Source organism: Pseudopodoces humilis, chromosome 1, assembly GCF_049639895.1.
Source record: "Pseudopodoces humilis isolate 2021_Gansu_Grassland_sample_001 chromosome 1, ASM4963989v1, whole genome shotgun sequence".
Lineage (NCBI taxonomy): Eukaryota > Metazoa > Chordata > Aves > Passeriformes > Paridae > Pseudopodoces > Pseudopodoces humilis.
In genome coordinates, this window is record NC_142200.1 from 28,280,681 (window position 1) to 28,293,576 (window position 12,896).

Consider the following 12,896-nt stretch of genomic DNA (forward strand, 5'->3'; position numbering starts at 1 on the left):
GGGCGCGAGGCGCGAGGCGCGGCGCGCGCGGTAACGCCGCGGGGCGGGAGCGCTGAGGGCAGGTGCACCATGGAACCATGGAATGGGAAAAGCTGGGAGGCACCGCAGTCTGGGCCAAAATGCAAGTGGGGTCAGCCTAGAGCACACGGCTCAGGATTGCTTCCAGACGGTTCCCGGATAACCGGGAGACTCCACGATTTCTCGGCGACCTGTTCACTTGCTCACTTCTCCCCCACACCCAGTGTGGGGGTAAACAGAAAAGGAAAAGCAAGGAAACTCGTAAGTCAAGGTACAGCTCAGTATGTGAAAAAATAAGAGAGAAGGAAACCAGAACAAGGGCTCAGGCAGTCACTGTCCACTCCCCAGGGGTATGCCAGTTCCCAGGAAAACGATGGTTAATTTCCCTCTCTGCCCGGGAGCACGATGTTACACAGCTGGTTTAGTGGTGTCACTTGCCCCTCCATTTGGCACCCCCAGTGTTCACTGGGGCAACAGAGTAAGAAACAGAAAACGCCTCGGTGCCGATGCTGTTCAGCAATGACAGCCCACCCAGCTGCTGTAAAGAACATTGAGTCAGATCCAGTACTATAGATCACAAAATATCTTCGAGAGGGAGGATGGTGAGGTCTTCCACCTGAAGAGACATGGTGTTGTCAGTGTCATGTAATGCTCATACATATATTCAGCAGTAAAAAAACACAGCCCCCTGTATCTTGGCCTGGAAATAGGCAGGGGTCTGGGACAGCTGGCCTTAAGCTTTTGAGAAGACTTTGCAAGAATACTATAAAAATTTTATAATCCAGAATGATTTCCTTCTTCCAAATAATTACTTGGGAAAATGAGATGTTTGGTAGAAAATTAATTTATATTCTGGGAAAATATTTCTAAAATTCTCGGGGGAGAGGAGGGGAGAGTCAGTTGTGGAGAAACAGAGAAACTATAAAAGGCAGTATCACATTTCTGGGAGAGGAGCAAAAATTATCTAAATCTAAGCAAAGACGTAGTTGAATGATGGGAGTAAAAGAATTTTTAAATTTGCCGTGCCTCACTGGAGCACAGGGTGGAGGTAATGATTCAGGTCTGGGTCCATTGAAGCGAAGGGCTCCCATGATACAGCTTCCATACAACAAAAAACAGACCTGTACTTCATAAAGTTTTAGGTTTTGTGATGTATCCATAATTTTGCTGTGGTAATTGATTCTCACCTGTTGGCATTTGTCAGCTACCTCAGCCTTATTTCTTATCCATTTTATATTGTTTTTAAAGAAATATTTAAATTTTAATTTTTAAATTTAATATTTAATTAAAGAAAGATTCTTTCTCTCAATATGTTTAAATTAGTGCAGATGGCAATGAGTGTATGCAGAGTTTGCAGGAATAATGCCTGCTGGATTCACATTTACAGACCAGGTTGCTTGTGATCTCTGGGAACATTTAGTGCACCCTGGACTGGTCTGTTAAAAACCTATGCTGTGGGCATCCAGGAATGAGCTGCCTAACACATAGGAGGAATGGTAGGATAATCAGATGCTGTAGGGCATCTGTTCTGAAGTGCAGGTAGGCATTACTTGATTGCAACAGGTAATCTCGAGTGGTAACAAATCGATACAGAATCATAAAATGATTTAGATTGGAGGAAGCCTCTGAAGTTCAAAGCAGGGCCAACCTTACAGTAAGTTTCTCAGTTTGCTCCTCCCAAATGGTCTCATCATGCCTTTGTTGTCAGCTCACTATGAGGGATTCCACCACTGAGCAGTGCTCTCAGAAAAGGGAACATAACTGAATCATTGTTGCTAATTTAATTGTTCTATAATGGCTCTGCTACGCTGAAATCAAAATTGCATTGGTCTATTTATTAATTGAATTTCATGGAGTGTCTTCACAGACACAGGTTTCCCTAGGTAATCTTAACTTTTGCATGATGGTTTTTGTTGCTGAGTAATTTGCAAAAAATTGCAAACCACTTAATCTTCACAGCAGAAGCATTTTCAGACTGCTTTGTTGCAAATGCAGTTTTCTATTGTATTCATAGTAGGACAAAATATTTCCAAAAGCATCCTGAGATGCTGCAGCAAAAATGCATTTATTTTGTAACAACGTTGTAGTTTCTTTTTCAGCTTTTCAGTTCCCCTGATAAACCCACATGCTACTAAGGCTCATAATTAAAAAATAACCATTGATGTACATCTGCAGGCAATTTTTTAACATACCTTTTTCACCCACAGTCTCTTGAGAGTAGTGTTTACTGCCAAAGTTCATTCATTTGGACAACAGCCAGGATATCTTTGCTTTTACGCTCTTTGATGGGACAGTGCAGGTAAGAAATCTTTAGAGGTTAACTTTACTAGTACTGGAGATAGAAAATTCAGTTTTATTCAGTCTGAAATCTAGTTCTCCAGACACAGCATGGAGCTTCCTTAGCTTATGTCTCTGATAGTCCTTTGGTTCTTTCTGCTTCTTTCTCCAGTTGCAGAAAGATGTAGAAATCTTCCACTGTTCAGTTGGGAAGAAACATAAACTGATTCAGCTTCCTGCAAATGAAAAGCCAGTGCCTTACACAAGACAACAGAATTAATAATTGTTACCTCAATGCTACATACACTATTGCAGTGTGGCATTTTGCTCCAAATCTAGAAAAATCCAAATACAACTATGCGACTGACAGTCACTGGTAGTACTTTGTGCAGGGGACATCGTCCAGGAAGGCATTACTTGTTAGTTATTTTTGTTTTGTCCAATATTTAAAAATAAATCGTCATAATGCTGTGAAAAGGGAGTGAGCATCACATAAATCCTGTTCATCACTCCAGCTGTATATACATCTGGGTAGAATGGTTTACAAAACTCCTTTGTGGATGAATGTAATCACTTCTGTTTCATAATGTATTTCATATTCATAACACTACTTAAAGCTCACTCTACCAAAACTTTTAAATGTGTTTGTATATACTGCCGAATTAGGTTTTCAGCGAACAAACTGCAAGCTCCCACACAAAAGCGTAGGATATTCTGCTTTTAGATGATAAAACCTGTTGTACAAGACACTGAGGATTAAATTCTCATACTTGCATGATTGATGCCAGTGTGTTGTCCATAAAATGGTTTTGTCGGAAGGGACCTCAAGCATCACATAATTCCAAGCCCCCCACCATGGCCAGTGACTTCATTACACACATCCAGTGTCTCCTTTTGTTGCAGATGAGGAGAGTATTTAAAGTCTGATCTCTTACAGAAGAAACGGATCATGCCATGAGAAACACCGTGCCATTCCAATGCGTACCCATCATAAGCATTTTCAACAAAAATGCGCTGATACTAATGATATGTTATAACTGGAACGATTTGTGTCCTGCAGCTCCTGCTGTGACCTAAGAAACACCTTCATGATGAGGCTGACACTTCCAAGAAAGCTTCTGAAACTGCTGGATTGTTGTCCTATCCCTAGAGTATGTCTCTGCATTGGGTATTCAGTAAGGAAGATTCAAGATTTCTTTTACAGAACTTTCAAGGCTCGCTAACACGATTTTTGTGTTATGGAATCTATATTCCTGGGCATGTGAAAGTTTCAGTTCAAATACCCCTGTATAATGAGGGACTTTGGAAGCTGGAAGTTGACTGATAGGAGAGAAGGCACCCTTGTCTCTCAAGCAAAAGCATTTCTCTGCTGTGGGGATCACACAGGAGAGTGAATGTATTGGAATTGGAGCCTTATTACCAGGGCAGGAACAAGTGTACGTTTTTCCTGATACCCTAGATGTGGAAAACTAGATCATAGCAGAAAATAAATAGTATAAGCTGTCACTTTGTAGTTTGAACTCTGCTACTCCACAGCACAAGTACCAGGAAGAGAATGCAATGATCTAAGCTAATGAGGGAGAACTCAGAAACCTTGATGCCATTCTTAGTCTGCAGTTCTGCCTGTGCTGTGTGCTCAGGTGTCACTGAAGTACACATACCAAAGTAGATTTTGGTGGCATCTGTTCAGCTGCCTAGGGAGCCTTGAGTGCCTTGGGAAGACTTGTGTGCTGGAATTTCATTGTTGTCCAGCCTGGCATGGGCATATCTGGTCATTTCACAATCCTTGTTTCCAGATTACAGTTGGAGGAGACTTGAAAGTGTAATTCCTATTAGTAGAAACTCTCACATTGGTTGTGTCAGCACAATGTTTGGACTAAATTGGCAGCTGTTTCTGAGATAAATTGAACTCAAATTGAGCTTGTACAATAATTCTTCTTGGAATTACCTTGTAAGTGATATTTGGAAAAGTAAATCACAATCTTTTCAGGTCAATTACTTAATTTTGCACAATCACACACTGTGACCTTAGGTTAGGAAGGAAAGCTAACCGCCCATTGTCTGATACCTGTTCCCCTTGCATGCTCTTAGTACACAACAAATATGAGATAATGTGCCTTAATTTAGCCTACAGTGGAAGAATTTTCAATGTAATTGAATTAACTCTGTATTTCCTGAAGAATAAAATATACATATGGACAGGTCTTGTGTGTATAAAATCTATAACTTGTGTTTACTTATAAATCTCTGGACAACAGTGTGTACCAGATGTAACTGTTTCACTTGAACATTTTGCCAGTTTGTACCTCCGTGTTTCCCCTCCAATGCTGCCATTACTGCTGCCATAGCTCTGCTGGTAAAAGGAATTGTTTAGGAGCACTTCCATTTGCTTCAGGCAAAGCGAGCAGGTTGGTTTAAACCCTCTTTGTTGACTAATCCATCTGACTTGTTGGAAGCACACGAGGGAGTGCTCTCTTAATTCCTTCTGCCAACAGAGCTGCGGGGGTGGAAACTCGGCAGAGGAGTGGTAAGGAACAACTGGAAGAATGATAATGTCACCGAGCAGCCGGCACACCTGTCTGCAAGCTGAGTGCCAGCACATGACTTCTGTCTGCTCCATGGGTATTGTAGCTCTTCCAAACAGGTCTGTGCCTTTCCTGTTACACATTCTTGGCTTAAATCTCTTTCATGCTGAGTACTTTTATACAGCTCCAGCAGTACAAAACAATTTGAAAGCATCCAGAGGTGTTAAAGCCTCCTTATTCAACAAACTATGTCAGAAGGTCTAATGGATGAATATCAATGATTAGTCTTGCAAAATTAAATGCATCATTTCCTTATTCTGAACTTGAGCTGTTCCTGTCAAGGATGCCAGATGCACAGACAGCACCTGGATGCAGGGTGGCAGTGCTGTCCCTCTGCCGAGGGACAGTCTGTTCTGGGGCTGTGTCATACTGATTTTACACTACTGGTGGAAGTTCACATTGTGAAGTGGAGTGAAGGGGCCCAGACTTCATTCCCAGTTTGTGCATTTTCTCATGGTCATGTGAATGACCTCCTGTTACTCTCAACCTAGAGGGGTCCAGTTGCCAACAGGCCTCTGAGAGGAGTTTTGTCTCCCTGGCTGTGAACAGCTGTCTTTGCCATCCTCTTTCCAGGTGTGCCCTTCCTGTTGCAGAGCCTTCTCCTCTAGCTGCATCATCAGCTTGCCTGAAAGGTCCATGGGATGCATAGTGGTTTCCCTTCTTTCAAGGATCCTCCACACTGTCTTTTCCTAATCTCTTTAGATTTCATTTTCTTTTATTTTCATGTTGGAGTTTCTAAACATCCTTATGAAGAGATTGGGCTTTATCTACCACTGTTGTTGTTATGACTACTAACTGTCTCTTCTGCTTAGTCTGATCTTAATGTTGTAGCTTCACATAACTGCTTTTTGTTGTTTATTTTTTTCCCATTTTTTTGTTCTACACAAGGGCAGCCCTGCTATTGTTTCAGTCAATCACCTGCAGCCTAAATGAATTTTTTTCCAGCGAAATACATGAACATGTGTTTGCTTCTAGATAGGTGTATTTTCATGTGCTTCCATGAAGACAGAACATAAAATTTTGCTAAAAAGAATTAATATTTTTCTGAAATATATATAGAACTGAAAGAGCTGATTGGAAGTGTACAATAGGAGGTTGAAATCTGCTCACTCATTGTGGCCAACTGCTCAGATGATGAAGGGATTGCTTTTTTATTATTATTCCTTTAGCTACAGCTATGACCAGTTTAGTCTTCACAAATGCAAGGCATTTCCACTTAGCTTTAACCTCTTTTAATTTACCATGTTTATATCTAAGATTTGTTATTCTTTCTTATTCACAGGTTTCTGATCTTTTTGTCTGCCTGGGTTAGGTGTCTCTTCTGAGTGATGGTCAGTTCTGAAAGCATCTGCTCTTCCACCTTTGTCTGACTGGGAAAATAGTACATTTTTGTTCTTCCATGTCTTTTGTTTTTTTGGTGGGCCTCCATAGTACTCCTGTATTTTCCAGTCTGCAGCTTGGATGGATGTGTTTTATCAGGCAGTGAATGAGGTGTCAAAGATAATCTCTAATCAGGAAGGGAATGAAATCCTTCTGGCTACTTGAACAACTGCATTTTCCCTGTGACTTTGATCAGTGCCCCTTCAGTCAGGTTACAGCCTCCCCCTAACACTCTGATTGCTGACTTTGGGTAATCCAATGTATCCCTCTCTTTTTATCCAACCATCCAATTCTTTCTTTTTTTTTTTTTTTTTTTCCTGGATAATCTTACACATTTTTCCTACTTCTTAATCTGTTAGTGGGCCAATGGTACTCTCCATCTTAAGCGACCAAAGTTCACAGAAGGCATAAATCTCCATTCAGCCTGCCTCATATTAATTACTGAGCAGTTATTAATAGTTATCATGGACTGCAAATTTCAGCTGGGTGGCATTAGTCCACACAGTGTTGAATGGTATAGTGGTATAGGAGGGAATTTGAAATTTCTGCTTATTAAAATGTCCTTGTAGGACAATGTTTGTGGATTCCTTTCTTGGGTGGAGATAAAGAAACTACACAAGCCAATTAATTGTTGGCACACTTTGCTAATCCTGCAATTCTATACAGCAGCCATAATTGTAACCGTATTTGCTGGAGGGAATTAAAATGATACTTTAGAATATTGTATATAGAGTAGCTTTAATCACTCAGAAAATCAAATTTAAATTAAAATTCCTAAAATTGAGTGAAATCTGCCAGCAAAAATGCTAATGCCAGGTCAGTAAGTAAATCCAGTCAGTAAGGAACACTCTCAAATGTTATTACTGCCGAACACATTATAGGTGTTGCAATTTCTGCTGTTGCCAATGCCAGACACAGTCGTGAAAATATTTTCCTCTGGCAGTCTGGCAGGCAATGCGCAGGCATGGCTGCAGTGCCACTGCAGCATAGCACAGGCAGGGACCAAAGGGAAAAGTGAAGAGAATCAACCTTGATGCAGGTTCCAGGAGAAGGAGGGGCAGCCCTGGCTGATGCCACCCTGCTTTGCTTTCACTAAGGGTTTTCCTCAAGGTCACCACCTGCAGTGTCTCTGAGCTGGCCCGAAGACCAGACAGCCAAACCCTCAGGGAGATGGGAGTGGGCTCAAGACCCTGACACTCCATTTTGTCCTTAGAAAAATCCCCTGCCAACTTCACCAGCCATTCTCTGAGCTAATGCTCCCTTTTTGTTTTTCCCAAAGTAAGCTAGTGCAAGCAAGGCAAGGACTCCACAGCAAAGCTGACTGCCTTTGCAGTGCCCTGGTGCCATCCTTCTCCCTGATGTACATTTTTCTAAAGCCAAACCATCAAAGCCATCAGCCTGCCAAAACATTTCTCTCCACAAACAGTGCTACAAGGATTTCCCACATTCAGTGTTGATGACCTTACACCTAATGTATGCATTCCCCTATCTGAATCAGAATCCTAGTAGGAATACCCTGTGATATCTTGGCCACTCCCTTTAAGGCCTGGGAGAATGTTGCTGAAATACTGGTCGCTGTTCCCTCCACTATGGCATGGACCTAGAGTGTGTCTCAGAAGCATCAGCACCTCTGGTGCCACCCTGGAGTGCTCATGCTCAACATCCTCTTTTTCCTCCTCTTTCTCCTCTTTGTGGTATGGATAAGCAGCTGTCCTAGTCTACTACATTTTAACAGCTTTATGTCCTGTGGGGAACGTTGTTGCTAAATGGGCGTTCCAAAAGGCATCACTTGCTTTCACTAGGAACTCCTCGTCTCCCACATCCCCCCATTTTTATATTATTGCTAAAGTGTGAACTCTGATGCTTTGTGACAACCTGGTTTAGTTGGGAAAACTTCAGGTTTACCTCAGTATAACTACTAGGCTTTTCTGGAAGGGGTGAGTAAACTGGAAAATATTAAATTGTTTTTGTATACCAGAGAATAGGTTAAGGTATAGTACTATTGAGATTAAATCAAAGTGGCTACTTCAAGAAAAGTCTTGCAGACACATCTGTGTATGTACTTTCAAAATTACAGTTAGCACCTTTGTAATAATTTGATTTAATCTAGGGAGGCTACATTTTCAAAACCAGGTGCTAATGCTAATGCACTTAGCACAGATCACCCAACCACATCAACACTCATATCAACAGTTCCATTGTGTTTTCAAAGACATGACGTAAAGGTATCAGCTCTTGAACCAGAAGTCTCTAGAAGACAGAAATTGTTATCAAAGAAATTATTTTTGAAGAATTTACATATCCACTGCAGTTTTCTTGGTGCAAATGCACACACCCACAGTCAGTTCAGTCTACAGTTTGGGAGCAATTCTGGGTTTTGTGCTGGTACCCTAAAAGCAACTCATGAGGCCAGTGATGTTTAATCATTCCTGGCCAGAAGACTCCTGTGCTGGCAGACCTGTTCAGCTCTATTCTCATATTTCTTACACCTCTTGGTTAGAGCACAGCTACATGCTACTTCTGCTGGGGATTCTTGGCACCAGGGAAATCCAAGTGGTATAGGAAGGTTGTAGCAACTCTCCACAACAGCAGCAGTTTTTAAAGTGTGCTTGACAGTTATGAGTGGGTTTTTTGCATTGGCTTACAAATACTGATCATAATTTGGGATCTCAATGTTGTTAGGGTACACAATCATTAGGGGACTGCTCTCTATAACAGTGGTCTCAAAATGTTTTGATAGTGTACCCCTATCACCAAAAAAACTTTGAGCATGCATTCCCAATATATTTGTCGGTTTTATTTATAAAATATATATATATATATATATATATATATATATAAAATGTCATCATAATATATGATGTGCACTAGAAAACATAGACAAAATGAAAATTAGAGAAGGATGAGCTAAAGAAAAAATTAATTAATTTATTTATTAATGGTACAGAATGTGTTTTCTTGGTGGACCCCAGTGGATCATTTTTCATACCTCTTTAGTCCACACACCTCGCTTTCAAAGCCAGACATCTAGAAGATAGGCTAAAACTCAAGATGAAAAAACACGACAAAAATCAAGAAAATAAATATTTACCCCTTGGCCTTAAAGTATCTCATTAATGCAGGTGGTTAAAAACTTTTGAAAGCCTGGTCCAAGGCTATGGAATTAATTCCCTCAGGAGCTAAGACAATTGCAAATGTCATCATCCAAATGTAAATAAGTTTCTTTAACCTGCCTTTATGACATAAACACATTGCAACATATACATTAAAGAGAAGCATCCAAATTATCAAAGCAAATCCTCCTACAAACGTCTCCCCTGGGGCAGAGGAAGAGAGAACAAAGGAGGTGTTGCTTAATGCACTACTGGAAAGCAATTGAGTGTTGCTGCAATGGGGTGAGAACGTGAATAGACTAGGGTGTGATAGAAAACCGAATCTGTTACTGTTTCTACTCAATTAAAAAATGGCACCAGTGTGAATAAAATGTTAATTTCAGGTCAACAGGCATTATATAGTCATTTTTTAATTGAGTACTATTTGTTTTGGATTTTTTTATTGTTTTCTTCCTTCCATAGTGGCATCCTGACTGTAGCACCATGAGTAAATTACTATAAATCATTGACCCTAGCTGTGTCTGGCTGTAAAATAACCTAATTTCTTCAATTCACTTAAGAGGCTTTCTTGGGTAATATTTCAGTACAGCTGTATTGCTTTGTTGGCACAGCTCTAAATATAGATCAACCTTTAAATTGCTTCCTTCCAAAATTGGTTCAAAAAAGTATTATGAGTTGTAAATTGAGTTAATATACAGGACAGTGAATCTCAACCTTCCTGAGGTTACTGTCTTACCTAAGGGTGACATTTATTTCATCTTTGCTGTCTGGCTAACTCCCCTAGTTGCTGCATGAGGTGGGATGAAGCTGGAATCAAGAATTTCTCTGCTCCTGTGTCCTTTGCACAAGGGAAAGTACTAGAAAACACTGGTTGCATGCTCCCACCTCGTTTATGTACAAGTTATTCAGCCAGGGTCTGTTTTCCAGATGCATGAAGGAAAGGAAAGAGACTAACTTCGTACTTCATCCAATGCTTTCCTGATTATGACAGAAAGCAGGCTAAGTTTTTGAAGTGATTAAGGCTGGCTAGAAACTTCTGTTCTACATTGGAAACTGTACTTTCTGGAAAAAAAATTGGAATTTTATAGGCAATCTTTTACTTTGTCATGTTATCTCTATCATGACAGAAATGGCATCTCTTACTGAAGCACAGGATTTTCCCTCTGACTGCCCTGGCTTGTATGCTATGAAAGATGTAGTTTGACCAGCTTGTTCTGCTAGCTGGAAAGAATGGGATAACTTTACTTGAAACAACAAACTCTTTCTAACTATGGATCCAGACTGCAATGGAAAATAGAAGTTTGATGCTGAGATGGCCAGGAGCAAAGATTTTTAGCCTTGTTTCAATGTGATTTTCTAGCCTGGTGTTTCCTAATCAAAAGTTTTGGAATTTGTGTCCTGTGCTTCTCCAGGAGGTATCTTGAAACAGAACCTGTAAAAAAGTTGAATACAGCTATTGAAATATTTGAGTATGGAAGACTAACAATTGGTGAAAAATGCAAACAACTTGTTTGACTAGTATAACAATAAATAAAACTGCAGCAGAATTTATATCTGTTAAGAGGTTCAGAGAATCATGGAATGGTTTGGGCTGAAAGGACCTTAAAGATTGTCCAGTTCCAACTCCCATGCCATGGGAAGGGACATCTTCCACTAAACCAGTTGCTCAAAGGCCCATCCACCCTGGCACTGAACACTTCCAGAGTCAGGGAGCTCACAACTTCTCTGGGCAACCCTTTCAGTTGTCTCACAGCACTCATCATAGTGTCTAATGGTATCCTACCTAGACCTCTTTCATCTTGAAAATGTTGCCTCTTGCCCTGTCACTCATAGACACTGCTAAAAAGTATCTCAGCAGCCTTTTTTTTTTGCAATCCAATTCTAAGTACTGAAAGGTCACATTAAGATATCCCCAGGACTTTCTCTTTTCCAGACTGAACAACCCCAGCTCTTCCAGTCTGCATATGAGAGGTGCCTCAGCCCTCTGGTCGTCTTTGTGACCTCCTCTAAACTCACTTGAACAAATTTGTGTCTTGCCTTTTGCTGAAGTCCTATCCTTGGTGATTACTGAGTGCTTTTTTCATGAAAGAAATGCAGGAATATCAACTGTCTTTGGGATCATAAAACAGGATGAAAAGGAATAATGACACTTCCCAGTTTCCTAAAGGAAGTATGAATTTAGCTTGATGTAGAGCAAGATCTTCTTTGAACTTTGATGAGTTTTGCATAGATCTATTATCTAATACCTATCAGGTATTAAATGCTTCTGAAGATGATCTGAGTGTGAAATAGGGCATTTTAGTAACATTTCCATAACAGGGTGTGTAATAACTCAGGAAGTATACTAGCAACTTGCCTCTTGTCCACTCCTTTATAAATAATGCATGTTTTGTATCAAAGCCAATATTTTAAATCTACAACAGACATAGAAAGCACAAACAAATGTTCATGTGGGAAAACAAAAATGCAGGATTAACTCCGTTGGTATGAACTATTTGAATCTTGAATACATTAAACCTTATTTGTGAGCAACTGTTAACTTTGCAAGTAAAAGGTTAAAGCAAAAAATAAGCTGTGGTATGATGGCAAGTAGACAGAAAGATTTGTGATTAGAAAAACTATGACTTTCTAGTATTTCTAGAAGCATGCCTGAATAAATCAGTGAATATTATTGAGAGTTACCATATTGCTCAAAGGGCTGTTACAGAAACATGTCTCCTTTTTATTTTTTTTTCTGAAATTCTTGGCCAAAACATCATCACTAGCCTTATTTGGTTATATTTCTCAATTTACAGATTTGCTTGTGAATTTTTCTACTCTTTCAAGTGAATTAGTTAATTGATGTTTGTGCAATATTTTCAAGACAGAACTACCTACAATTAGCTACAATAACTCATAACTGCTACTTAAAACCTAATCAAAATTCTATTTTTCATAACTAATCTGCAAATAAGCCTCAGTAATAGCAGGATTTTACACAGTGCAAATGTTGCCTCAGAGTTCAGGAAGAGTCATTGCTGAAAGTTCCTGCAAATCTAATATCAATTTGGCCTTTACCCTCATCTTAAAAAAAAAAGAAAAAATCATATTGTCAAGTTTTACAGGCAATAAAAAACATACAAAGTTTCCTAGTCTTGTTCCTTTGTTTATCAGCAAGGATGGTTTTGCACTTAATACCAGGAGGCTTTTGGCTGGTGTTTGTGACCCAACAGACACAGATGCTGACTGAGTACCTTGAACTGCAGCTAAGCACAGCTGTTGTTGGAGCTGGAAGCATTGGCACAAAACATTATAGTATTACATGGCCTGGAGAGCGTGTTAAACCAGGTAGTGCTCATGGGGAGAAGTGGACTGCAGACCCCTTAGCTAGTCCCTTCTCCTCTTCCCCTCTAAATACACATATCTTTGGGCATTGTTGTTGGTGATAATAAATACCTCCTACTATGGTCCTACTGTTATGTTCAGGAAGAATAAAATGGCCAATTTGAGTGTCCTGTTTCAATTATACATTCAATAGCATGAA